The sequence below is a fragment of the Photinus pyralis genome, unplaced genomic scaffold (assembly GCF_008802855.1).
Source record: "Photinus pyralis isolate 1611_PpyrPB1 unplaced genomic scaffold, Ppyr1.3 Ppyr1.4_LG4, whole genome shotgun sequence".
NCBI lineage: Eukaryota > Metazoa > Arthropoda > Insecta > Coleoptera > Lampyridae > Photinus > Photinus pyralis.
In genome coordinates, this window is record NW_022170511.1 from 49,202,421 (window position 1) to 49,215,064 (window position 12,644).

The 12,644-nt window shown below is 35.4% G+C and overlaps 2 non-coding genes across 2 annotated transcripts; both read left to right on the forward strand.

Annotated features, from left to right (window-relative positions):
- The first annotated feature begins 7,147 nt into the window (after positions 1 to 7,147).
- On the forward strand, positions 7,148 to 7,220 carry Trnav-cac. Its single transcript has one exon. It is a non-coding gene; the product is annotated as a tRNA-Val (tRNA).
- A 167-nt stretch (positions 7,221 to 7,387) lies between these two features.
- Trnav-aac lies at positions 7,388 to 7,460 on the forward strand. The gene has a single exon. It is a non-coding gene; the product is annotated as a tRNA-Val (tRNA).
- The last annotated feature ends 5,184 nt before the right edge of the window (positions 7,461 to 12,644 follow it).

Here is a 12,644-nt window from a genome sequence, read left to right on the forward strand (position 1 = left end):
CAATTCTCAAAATAGGTGTAAGCCGTAAGCACTAGCTGAAATTGAAATAAATTTCAAGGTTATGTTTCCCATTGAAATCAACTTACTACTTATTAGTTTTAGCGCAGTTTCTTTTAAATGTTATGAACTTCTTAAGACTGGGCTAAGCGTTTTAGAAATTTGTAAAAATAATTAAATTAACGTAAATGCTTTGTTTATTCATTTAATCACAATTAATGTGGAATAAACACTGGTAAATATCGGTTGTGAATTGACATGCTTGTGCTACCAACCGCCAACTGTCTGTGCTACCAACATAACATCGAAATATTGGAAATTTGAATGCAAGTATGACGGCTTAGGAGGTAGAAATATAAATTTTAAAATGAACGTTGTTCCCTCAAATTTTTTACTTCGACACAAAAAATCTTGTGTATTACACGTCCATAAAAATGTTTTGCGAGTATTCGTATTGCAGGCCTCAGCTCCGCTTCGGCCTGCAACCTTACTCACACTCGCAAACATCCATTTTCTGGACTTGTGATACAAATAACTATTTTTCTACAAAAAACCTTTTTACATTTTTGCTCTAAAATAATTTGAGGAGCCAATAATGGCATGTTATGAATGTTACATTGAAATCCCTATGATGCGTGACGCAAGTCACCACCCTGTATATGGTCCAATAAGCCAGCTGGATTTACTTGGATAGTGTATCTTGTTTTTATCAGTTTTGACAAATGGCGTTGTATATATGTATGCATGTATGTTGCTGTGTTATTTTGCCTGGCAGGACGAAATTTTGGGATTATTAACTAGAATGGACAAGGGCGGTTTCAATGTAATTAATTTTCATAATTTAAATTTTTGTTTTGTATCGTTCGTTAAGTACTTCAACAGAAATTATTGTTACGAAAAAGAGGTCAAGGTTTGTATTGTTTACATTTTAATCTCATCTTTAATTTTATTTAACGTAGATTTCTGAGAATTTATATCGCTTTTATTCTGTTATCATTGTAAACGCTTAATTTAATTGACAGGTGGATGTTATTTATCGCCTTTTCATTGTATTTAAAAGATAGAAAATTCTATTTTTCCTAGTATTTTAATTTTGTGTTATCTCTTAATGTCGGTTAAAAATTGATTATAAAAATAATTTCTGGTATTTGGTCTAACCCACTATCTGAGAGAAGAGTCGAATTCCTCCTCTGTGCTGGGGAGAAGTTTTGTTCCGAGAAATAGGTATAAGGGTTTGAGCTAGCTAGGTTTTGTTAGGTGTTGTGTACGGTCTTTTTGGCCTACGGACCGGTTTACACAGCAATGTATTGGTAAATATTTGATACATTATAGGCTTAAATTATAAAGTGTATGGCAGATAGGTATACCTAACACCCTGTAGAACGGCAAGGAAGGATTTCTTTCTCGATACCGATCACAGACACGAAGAAATTACAAGGGGCCAAAAACGTTCTAAACAAATCAGAAAATTAAATTCTTGTTTCGCAATCTACCAGTGGCGCACCGAAAAAAGGTTAAGGGATAGAAACTGAAACATACCTAACCTCTGAAAAAACACCATCTTGTAGATAGATTCTCACTACCATTGACATGACCGATGATGTAAGCCCTTCAGCGTAACTAATATTTCAGAAACTGAATCTCAATCTCAAAAACTGCAGGAGATATAAAAAAAGTTTAAAAAATCTTGAAAATTGAATACCCTGTATATCGGTAAAGAAGTGTTTGCGGATCTATGTCTGACAATGAACCGGAACGGCGGTATTCAAGATGACGTCTAATATGGCGGTTTTTGGACCAGCCTGGCGTATTCTCCATTTAAAATGCCCGATTTTTATCCGCCACAGGACGTGCTACGCCACATTCTCTACCAATACAAAGATGCCAGCGCTGAAATATCTCAAAGGCGGTCGGAAATCGAGCCCTAATCCAGAAAAGTACCTACGTTACGAGACCAAGCACCAGGAACTAAATGCATTCTCTGTCAAAAAAGATGAATCCAACATATAAGCATCTTGAATGTAGGTAACCCTATTCTGTAAAAAATTAGAACAACTCAAATATTTGGCACAATTTCAGCACAAATATGAGAAGTCACATTTGTACCATATCCGATCTCGCACGTGAGTCCAGACCCTTGAATTGTAAAAATCGGGTATTTTAGCAGGAGAATACGCCAGAGTGGTCCAAAAACCGCCATATTGGATGCCATCATGAATACCTATCTCCCTTCCGATCTATTTTGAGACTTGGCAACAGGTAGAATGGGATTTAGCGGTGTACCTACCTCAATTGTTACACGAAATGCTTCTAGCATTTAGGTTTTTACAAAAGTAGCCCTGACTATAAGTCAAGGAATCAGCCCCTTCCGTATCATCACACTTAGGAACATCCGGTATACAGAGTGCAAAGATCAAGTACCTATTGTCTTTTTGTTTGTTATACATCAGGCTGATTCAAATTTGAGGGCCACCATGGGGAGCTCGGGATCTGTAAGAGACAGGTATGTAGTTTAAATTTGGCAAAGTTGCGTGATGCTTAACATTTAACAAAATGCAGTTTTGAAACTGAAAAAATTCCGGCTGCTTTCGGAGATATCCGGAAAAAAACGAAATTTTGCAAAATCGTTTTTATTTTTTACTGAGGTTATAAATAGTATATTAAGATACAAGTGTATAATCAAGTCTTTAAAGCACGCGCAACGAGTTTAAGGGCACGACGCAAAGCGGAGTGCCGTTAACGTTGCAAGTGCTTTAAAGACCAATTATACACGTGTATCTTATAGTATTTTTTATTATACCTGCAGTATAATTTAAAAATAGGACATACAATGAAGTCATATTGACGTTATACTCGAATACATGTCTAATTAAGTGGGCTGGGTGTTCGTAATTTCACGATTGCCATGGAAATGTCACTTGACGTTTGCTTATAAAAATCATCGTCTTTGTGAATTAAACGATTTCCATTGAAAAAGATAATACACCGTTCATTAAATCGCTTGTAAAATCTAAACAAACGTTGGTAGGTGCAAAATCCAACTCCAGCAAAGCCTATTATAAAGAATATGAAAAGTTGTTTCCATGGATGAATAGGAAGTTACTTACGAATACAGTCTTAAATTAATCGATAATGCTGGCATACATGAAGGAAATGTTAATTGTATTTAAATCTTCTATATTTTGGTGCATTCATTCAAAACTTCCAAGCAATGTTGCGATTAAAAAGTGGAACAGATTTGGAAGCATACCCTAAATTACGCGCGTTTGTGAAAGCTTCAACCAAAGGATGGGCACAAAAGCCAAAGAAATGTTCTGCATTTACAGAAAGCGACCTAAGAGGATTTTTTATTTCATCCAGATGACAGTTTCAAAAGTCATACTTGAAGTATCGTTACTTAGCAACTTTAAAGCACGTGTGTTTTAAAGGCCTTTTTTCGCACGCATTTGAGTGTTTAAAACGGAGATTGTGATTCAGGTATAATAAAAAAGATATTTCGAAATGACACATTATTATGGCCACTTTTTTCCCTCTACAAGATGCTAAAAAATTTTAATTTTGACGTTTCGTCTCCGCTTAATCATCATCAACTTTGTTTTTTCTTATGGAAGCAATTTTTAGTTTTGTCATTTGATAGAGACCTTTTTTCTGATTTCAAAAATGTACCTACCTAAACATCACTATCTTTTAATAAGAAATAGCGCTATTAATTCGTAAAAACGCAAGAAACTACGTACGTGCACTACCCAAGATAAAGTTTTCTAAGCAAAAAAGAAAATATTTTAACAATATTAAAAAAATGGTGATGTTGGTGACATTTTTGAAATTAGAAAAAAAATTTCTATCAAATGACACAAAAAGTAAAAATTACTTCCATAAGAAAAAACAAAATTGATGATGCTTGACTGGAGACGAAACGTCAAACTTAAAATTTAAAAGTAGCATCTTGTAGAGGGAAAAGAGTGGCCATATGTGTCATTTATTTAGAAATATTTTTTAAATAATTTCAGTAAAAAATAAAAACGATTTTGCAAAATTTCGTTTTTTTCTGGATATCTCCGAAATTTTTTCAGTTTCAAAACTGCATTTTATTAAGCATCAAAATACGCAACTTTGCCAAATTTAAACTACCTACCTATCTCTTACAGTTCCTGAGATTCCCGCATGGTGGCCCTTGAATTTGAATCAGCCTGTATAGGTATGTTTGATATACTACTTTCTTTTTAGCGCATTTCCACAAAAATAAAAAAAAATGCGCTATTGTGGCCACTTTGTCCGTCCGTCCGTCCGCTCGTTTTGCGACGCTACTAGTTCTTTATCTTAAGAGCTATTGTTCTACTTTTTTCGCTATTTGGTTCGTTATGGTGTCGAGTCTTGTACCAAGGAAGGAAATTTTCTAGGAAATTCTTCTGTACCGCTTACAAAAAAAATTATTGTAAAAAAACAAAAAACCGTTTTTTACATGTTCCATAATTTTACACTTTTGCCGTTTATTAACGATCCTAGAGATCGTTTATAATTTTGCATTGCTATCTGTCGTCTGCATGCTGATCTGTCCGTCTGTTCCTTTGTCTGTCTGTCCATCTATCTGTCCGTGTGAACGATAACTTTGTTTAGAAATGTTCGATCGCTTTTACATCTCCGTTAGTTATGAACTGAATTGCATGAAATTCAATATGGGCATAGCTTTAGCCATAATAATACGCAATGCCAAAAGTTGAATCGAATCGATTCAAAATTCACAGTGCCCTTTTCGCATCTCGACCATTTATAAACCGAATTGCAAACTTTTTTTACTTATAAAAGTATTTGAATGAAATTTGATACATAGGCACTTGGAATAAAGGAAAATCAAACGCCAATTTCAAAATTTGGTTTTGCGAATGCGCAGTGGCAACTGTTTTATTTATGGAAGAATTTAAATGAAATTTGATACATAGGCACATGGAATAAAAGAAAATCAAACTCCAGTTTCAAAATTTGGTTTTGCGCATGCGCAGTGCCAACATTTTTATATATGGAAGAATTTAAATGAAATGTGATACATAGGCACTTGGAATAAAGGAAAATCTAGCGCCAGTTTCAAAATTTTATTTTGCGCATGCGCAGTGCCAACTTTTTATCTATGGAAGCATTTAAGTGAAATTTGATACTTAGGCGCTTGGAACAAAGGAAAATCTAACATTAGTTTCAAAATTTAGGTTTGCGCATGCGCATTTCCAACTCTCTTATTTAGAAAAGCATTGAAATGAAATTCTTCTCATAAACTGAAATTGAAGTAGCACGTCAACAATGGATTGCCCATGTGCAACGCTATCTTTCCTATTTGTGGCCGGATTTTTACGATTTTAACAGAAGTTGCATCTTACAAATGGGAAATGAATGCAAGTGGAAATGCGCTTTATGTAAATCGTTTACGATTACTTTTTAACTTGTTGTTCTGTGAGACGGCAAATACAATGAGCTTTCGAATGGTGCACAAATACTTGAAAAATATTCATAAATAACTTCGTAAATGCGATGTAAAGGTAAAATTTCTAACTTTTGGGAAGTGCGAAATTATTTTTTCTGGCTATTTGCAATCCCCGCGACCATCGCGCCCTCTTAATCAGAATCGGCATCTAATTCTGCACAAGATACGTATTTTTCCAAATGTATATCTTCGAGTGCAGGTGGCACTATTTTAGAAGCGGCTTTTTGATACCCAGATTCCTGACTACTGTCAGTTCTCCGAAACGAATCAATAGAATTTAAAAAGCAAAGCAACAAATAATCACGATTAAATTGGCTTTCAAATAATGTGCCATTTGTCATAGGATTCCATTTAAAATTTTAGGGGTTAAGCACCCTACGTAGAGGGGTGAAGACTTGGGTTCGTGATTTGTATTCCAAAAGTTGTCCCCCTCGAATACAAAATTGACGTGTTCGAGGATTTTTCGAAATTTCTAAATTTAATACCCTAAAAGCCCTCTGTATACTTCTCGTTGGGCCACTCTGTCTATAGATATATATACCGGGTGGTGCCTAGCGCGACGCAGCATAGGGATTCCAATGGTAATTTCTTTATAGTCAATTACTAGCTCCCCAAATTATTTTAGAGCAAAAGTCTAAATACGTTTTTTTTTAGAAAAAAATACTGCATCTGTTCATACTATTAATTATAATACTCCGTTTTTCAAAACCGTAAAAATCGACAAAATAAAAAGGTTCATTTTACAATAAATCAGATATGCCTTGGAATTACCTAAAAAAACAGCGATTACGTTTGATTATTTGCCTTTGACGCTTATTAAATTTAATAATTTATACTTGTTTACAAATTAGTTAAATAACTGCAAGTGCAATAACGTTCAAAATGTCCGTCAAAACCATCAGGACGAGGTACCTACTGTACGACACGAATTAAAAACGGACTCATTGAATTTAAATTCTATTGTATCCGTTTTGAATTCGTACAATTTTATAACTTCTACCTTATTCACTCCACGGACGACGAAATGGAGACATAGGTACATCAACTTCAGTAGGTACCTACATATACCTTCTTTTAAAATAATGTATAATAGGACTAAATGTATAGGTAGCATGAATGGCACATCAAGTAATCGAACTAAAAAAACGATCAATTAAGAGAGTGATTACCCCCCAAGTCGAAGAAGATGGATAGCCAGACTGAATGTTTTTTATTTAACGTGCACCTGATGACTCGATGATAGATTTTATTATGGAAAGCGCAAGGGGGTTTCAATAAAAGGCCCCTGTTTTATATATGTATTTACATACAGTATTGAGGGCTCGACACCAAAATTCGTTTCAATTTATTGAAGCAATGTGAATCGACATTGAAAATGTATACATGTGGTTAAATCCCATTCCTATTAACGGGAAATCAAAAAAGGATTGACGTCGAGTCGCCTTTGGAAGTACAAATTAAATATGATTTCCTATTTAAACAATAATTCCAAAGGTGGCTCTACAGCAATTATTTTTTGATCGCATATACTTATGTTTATTGGTTATATACTAATATAACCAATAAACATACCAAGTTAAATTATTGAGTACTAATATTAATCAGTAGTCAATGGATTAGAATAACAATTTGTATTTGTAGCTTATATTCTTACATCTTACGCCTAATAAATAACAAGTTTCCGTAGTGTAGCGGTTATCACGTTCGCTTCACACGCGAAAGGTCCCCGGTTCGAACCCGGGCGGAAACAACCAGTTTTTTATAATCTCAAATTATTTGTCATTTACAGTTGTTGGTAGTATTGGTGTGTCAATTAACTAATTATTTTTAGTCTATGGTGTGCCTATTAATAAATTTTAAATAAATAAAATGACGGGCTTAACCCAATATATTTCTAGCAACGTAACTCGTAAGCAAGTTTCCGTGGTGTAGTGGTTATCACATCCGCCTAACACGCGGAAGGTCCCCGGTTCGATCCCGGGCGGAAACACTTTTCTGTTTTATAACTGTAAACCCTGCTGTAGATACAAATAGAATATCATTCTTTTAAAATTAAATAACAATAGGCCAGCGGTAAGCGACCTGCGGCCCGCGGCGGGTCTCGCCGAACGTAATTTTCAATTATTTGTTTTATTTGATTTAGGTACTTACACATGTCGTAAATATGTTCTTAACATCATTTCTTTCATATTGCTCTATAAATCCTACTCTAATATTATCATATAATTTTGAATATACTGCTTTTTCACCGAAATATACCGAATTTTCGGGAGCCGATGTACCAAATGAAAGTTCTGTAAACTAAAAACAGTTAAAAATGTTTTCTCAGCAAAAAAATTTTTTTTTTAATTTTGAAGCCGTTATGGCTCTTTTAAATTGTTGACACCCTCAACAACCATGAAGATGGTTACGGATCAAAACCAAGATAGAACGTTTTCGATTCCCCATACCATCCTATATGCACCCCAAATTTCGTCCAAATCGGTTCAGGTTTTATTCAATGGTTCAGGGGTTTTTTAGTTATCGTGTTAACAAAAAACGAACCACATACACACCCTCACTCGCCCACCCACACACAGACGTTAAGCTAAAAATCATTTTTTTGGGGTCTGTGTGCTTCAAAACGTCCAGAAAACGCAATATTGGCATATCGAAAATATTTATCACAATTACCTACAATACTTTCCATTATACATACATGTAGTCGGAAAGTAAAAATGTCGTAAATTTGTAATAATATACAATAAAAAATATAAACATATATAATGTATTTTTATTATTTATGATATATTTTTTAAATTTTAAACGAAAATATTTGTACACAAATATTGTAGGCATACGGTAAGTACATGCGATCCTCATAACTTATTAAATGACTCTAGAGGACTGAATCTCCACATCCCACTCCATCGCCTATCTATCTACCAGTAAATCGCCACGAATACGGGGCATAAAACTGTTTATAGGTACTGTTCCAGTTCCAGTCCTGGTTCTCCAGTTCAAGAAAGAAGTAAGACAACTTCCAATAGAAAAATGAGCGTACAATTTTGAAGAGCTTTAATGTGTTTAATGTTAAATGTTGTTTTTATCATTTTTATTGTCTTTATTTATGTGCGTTGTAGGGAATATTCTAGACATTGAGGGGCCATAAAAGAGTAGTCATCGGCAATAAGAAACGCAAGCGGATGTGACGCGTATTTCCGGGAAATATGGCGTGTTTTTTCGTTCGAGAACATTCTAGAATATTCGGAAGCATTTGGAAGCGTTCGAGAATTTTCGAAAAAGACTGGCGTTTGCTATATAAGCAAATCGAATTGTGTTTCAAACTTTCGAGTCAGTTCTAACATCGACTCGAAGTGAAGTAAGTATTGAGTTCCCTCTCGTGTTTTGTTATAAATTGTGAGTGATAAATATGACTTAACTATTACAAAGTAAGTAAAACTGTTATAAATGTATTGTTTATACCCACGAGGAAATTGTAACGTGTAAGCACACGAACACGAAAATGCAAGATTGCGGAGAATTTTTCTAAAGGCTTGAATCTTTTTGCATTATATATATAGCGTATATTTTGAATTTATGCCAGGCGGTCTTTCAATGCTTATTACCTTAGAATCAGTTTTCTGGCGGAACCAAAAACGGGCACAAATCTAATGTTGTGGGTAGGGTAGGATCTACATATTTTGCGCCTATGGGCCCCTTCCAAATCCGGCCCTGGTTGTGGGTACAAATTCGTCTTTAATTTATACGTTCCATTTCGTTTTATTAATTCTGAGAATTGCCCTTTTTTTGTAAAAAATTGTGTAAATAATGTATAAATTACTACTAAGCGGGTACAAATGCTATTGTTGTAGGTACAAATTAGTCTTTAATTCATAGTTGTTGGTATAACAGTAACTGTATTCAACGACTGATTTCATTTTTAAGTTTATTGATATATTCAATAAGATTTAAGTTAGAAGGAGGTACATGAGGCGAAAGACCAAAAGCAGTCGAAGCCTTTATCACTGAAAAAAAAAACTAATAAAATTTCAATCGGGAAAAGTGGGGGTGCTAACTTGATTGCAAACAAAAATGAAGATTTCTTGCTAGAGAGGAGGGGATTCGGACGAACGATTTGTATCGAGACTCCTCGGCTTCTATATTAGACTTGACAGCATGTACATTTTTGCACAATCGTACGTTTTTGGCATCCTACAATACAAGATGTGACCGGACAGCTTGTAGCCATAGGTACTTACTGCCCTGGATCGCTTGTTCGTACTCCAGTCCTTGAATATAATCACAGATGGCAGATGAGGAAGAACAAGCAAAATATTAAAAACAAAAAAATATGAACACATTTTGAGGAAAAGTAGGAGTAGGTAATAGAAGACAAATAAGCATTTTAGCTACGGCCCTTCATTTGCCCAAGACCCTGAAGAACTACAAGTTGTAGTGCTTTTCTACCAAAAAAGACTAGGTATAATCTTTGAATATTCAAAGGTATAATCTACTTGAAAGCCTTGTATGAATGGCTCGAGTTTTCAGCAACGGAATATCGTAGAGCTTTTCAGTTTTCAGATTCATATTATTGAGTTACTCCAGCCTCCAGCAGCGTTGGTTTGAAAGCTACGGAATACGTGTGTGAACAAATGATGACATTACAATATTCTTCAATTTCAACCTGAAACCCATTGGCCCGTATGAATAAAAGTAAGCAAATGCTTATACTTCCAAAATTCAAAGTAAATACTCATAACTGCCCATTCAAACTGGTCTGTTTAGCATGGTTTAGCAGCGTTGCACTGCGTCCTGTCCTTCTGCTTAGAAGCGCTGCTAAGTCGCCCAGTGCGAAGGAGCACTTACGAGTATTTACTTTGAATTTTGCAAGTATAAGCATTTGCTTCCTTTTATTCATACGGGCCCATGGTCTCAATGTTCAAGAAATGAATTTCATGCATTTTTTGTGATACCCTGACGTGTATTTGACCGAGTCATTCTTGTAAATTGTAATGCTTAGCTTACTGATCTGCCACATCAACACTTAAACCTATAACGATGACACATCACACACTTTCAACATTTTTAATTCGTACCTACCTAAACTTCTGTGGCCTATTCTGTATAAAATGCAAATAAAAAATGGTAACTAAATTGATGGCAATAGAATAGACAAACTAAAACGGTAAAGCATTAGGGAAAATTTAACATAATAAATGTGCATATTCAAGTTAAATCCAATTCAAGTAGGTGCATAAATGTAAAAACCGACGCTTATATAACTGTTGCGAACTGTTGTCCGCTCAGTTGGCTCGACAACACACCCCACTAAGGGTTGAAGTGTCATCCCTATTGTGACAAACCCATTGTTGTGGAGCTAAGATAAATGATTGTAAAATAAAATGTTTCTCCCTAATAGTATCGTACCCAAATACATTATTACTGCCATATAAGCGGAAACGAATGTAGGGTAGGTAAATCTAAGTAGAAATGATACTCGACAATTCTGATGAAATTAAAAGTATGTGAATTAAGATCCAACTTGATTTACTTTAAAAGGTGCAACGTCTTCCTCAAAAATGAATGGCTCTCTCAGAGAGTTTGTAGGCATATTTCGGTTTTGTTGGTATCATTTACTTATACAATTGGATAAACGCGTTATAACAATTCAAGAAGAAAACTTATCGCCTGTAAAAGGTTAGCGGGAAGAGGAAATTACATACATCAGGATGACCCATAATCAACCGTCAGTTATAGCCATGTCTGAGTGAGAACCACTTGTGCCTAGCTGATTTACTGTATTCAAATAACAGTCATCTCATTATTCTATGCAGACTTATCGTCATATTCACTTACATAAAGTGCATTTTTATGGAAGTTCATCGTGGACAGACATTGAAGAGTATAGTCACATTTTTCACCGCAACGTTTTCAAGTTCGTCTCGAATGTGGAGTGTAGCTTTGTAAGAGGAGGGCGATTCCGGTCGAAGAAAGGGATCCAATGCATATTTTCTGGGGCTTTTTGGCTCGACGTTAGCACACCTCGTGTTCCTCATATCGAAACGGAATTTATACATTATTAACGATCCGAGACCGTCTATAATTTTGTAATGCCGGTTGTCTGTCTGTCTGTTTGTCTGTCTCTATTGTGAGCTATCTATCTTTGATATATCAATTTGTAGTGCACTTTCACAAAAAAAAATGGGCTATGGTGGCCACTTTCTCCGTCCGTTTGTCCGTCCCTACGGCTTTGTATCTTTAACTTAAGGGCAATTGTTCTACTTTTTTCGCTATTTGGTCTGTTATGGTATGTTGGTATCGAGACTATCGAGACTTGCACAAGGAAGGAATATTTTCTCTTTTGTTTTGACATCACCAATGGATATATTTCTTGCATACGTCTCAATCACCCTTTGTGAGTACCCTCTTCCGACAATTCGTTCTTGACCTGGTTCTTGAGGTATAAGGGAATATACCCGATCACGATAAGAGGCCGAGGAGGAGGGTTATGGTTGGTAGAAATTAATTCCTTTCGTTGAGACTTTTCATTAGAGTACCATGAAGGATAAAACTAGTTCCACTCCACCCTCCCCCTCCACCTCGTACTTTGATAAGAGGACAGAAAGAAGGGTAGTAGTGGGCAGAAAACGGTTCCTTTCGTTGAGACCTTTAATTAGAATACAATGAGAGACAACATTAATTTTTAATAGGCATGCATATGCAAAATCTGAGACCAATTGGTTTCGTATATAAAAGCTATGCACGTTTTACTTTCAAAAACAGCATCTCAGGAAATAATTTGTGGGGGGGGGGGGGGCTTTAGACAGCGAAATTTGATGGCCATCTGGCACACCTTCACTTTCTATATTCACTATTCAGTTTATATTTTACTTGCGCATAGATTATTGGTTCCACTATATTGGTGCCAGTTGCATCTTTAATTCTGTTTCCACTTAAAATCAACTGATGCCAGTCGACCATGCCAGATGAAATAGCAAAACACACTAAAGCGCAACTATATAAAGAGTATACTATACTTAAATACAAGCAGATGAAAGAACACAAAAGAATGTCAATGCTTTACCTTAGTTTATTACAATAACCTTTTTAGGGTATTGTCCAACAAGAAAGTTGCATTAGTTACATTCTGTCCGTCTTCATTCTCCATCCGTTCTCGTCCTCATGTCCGTTC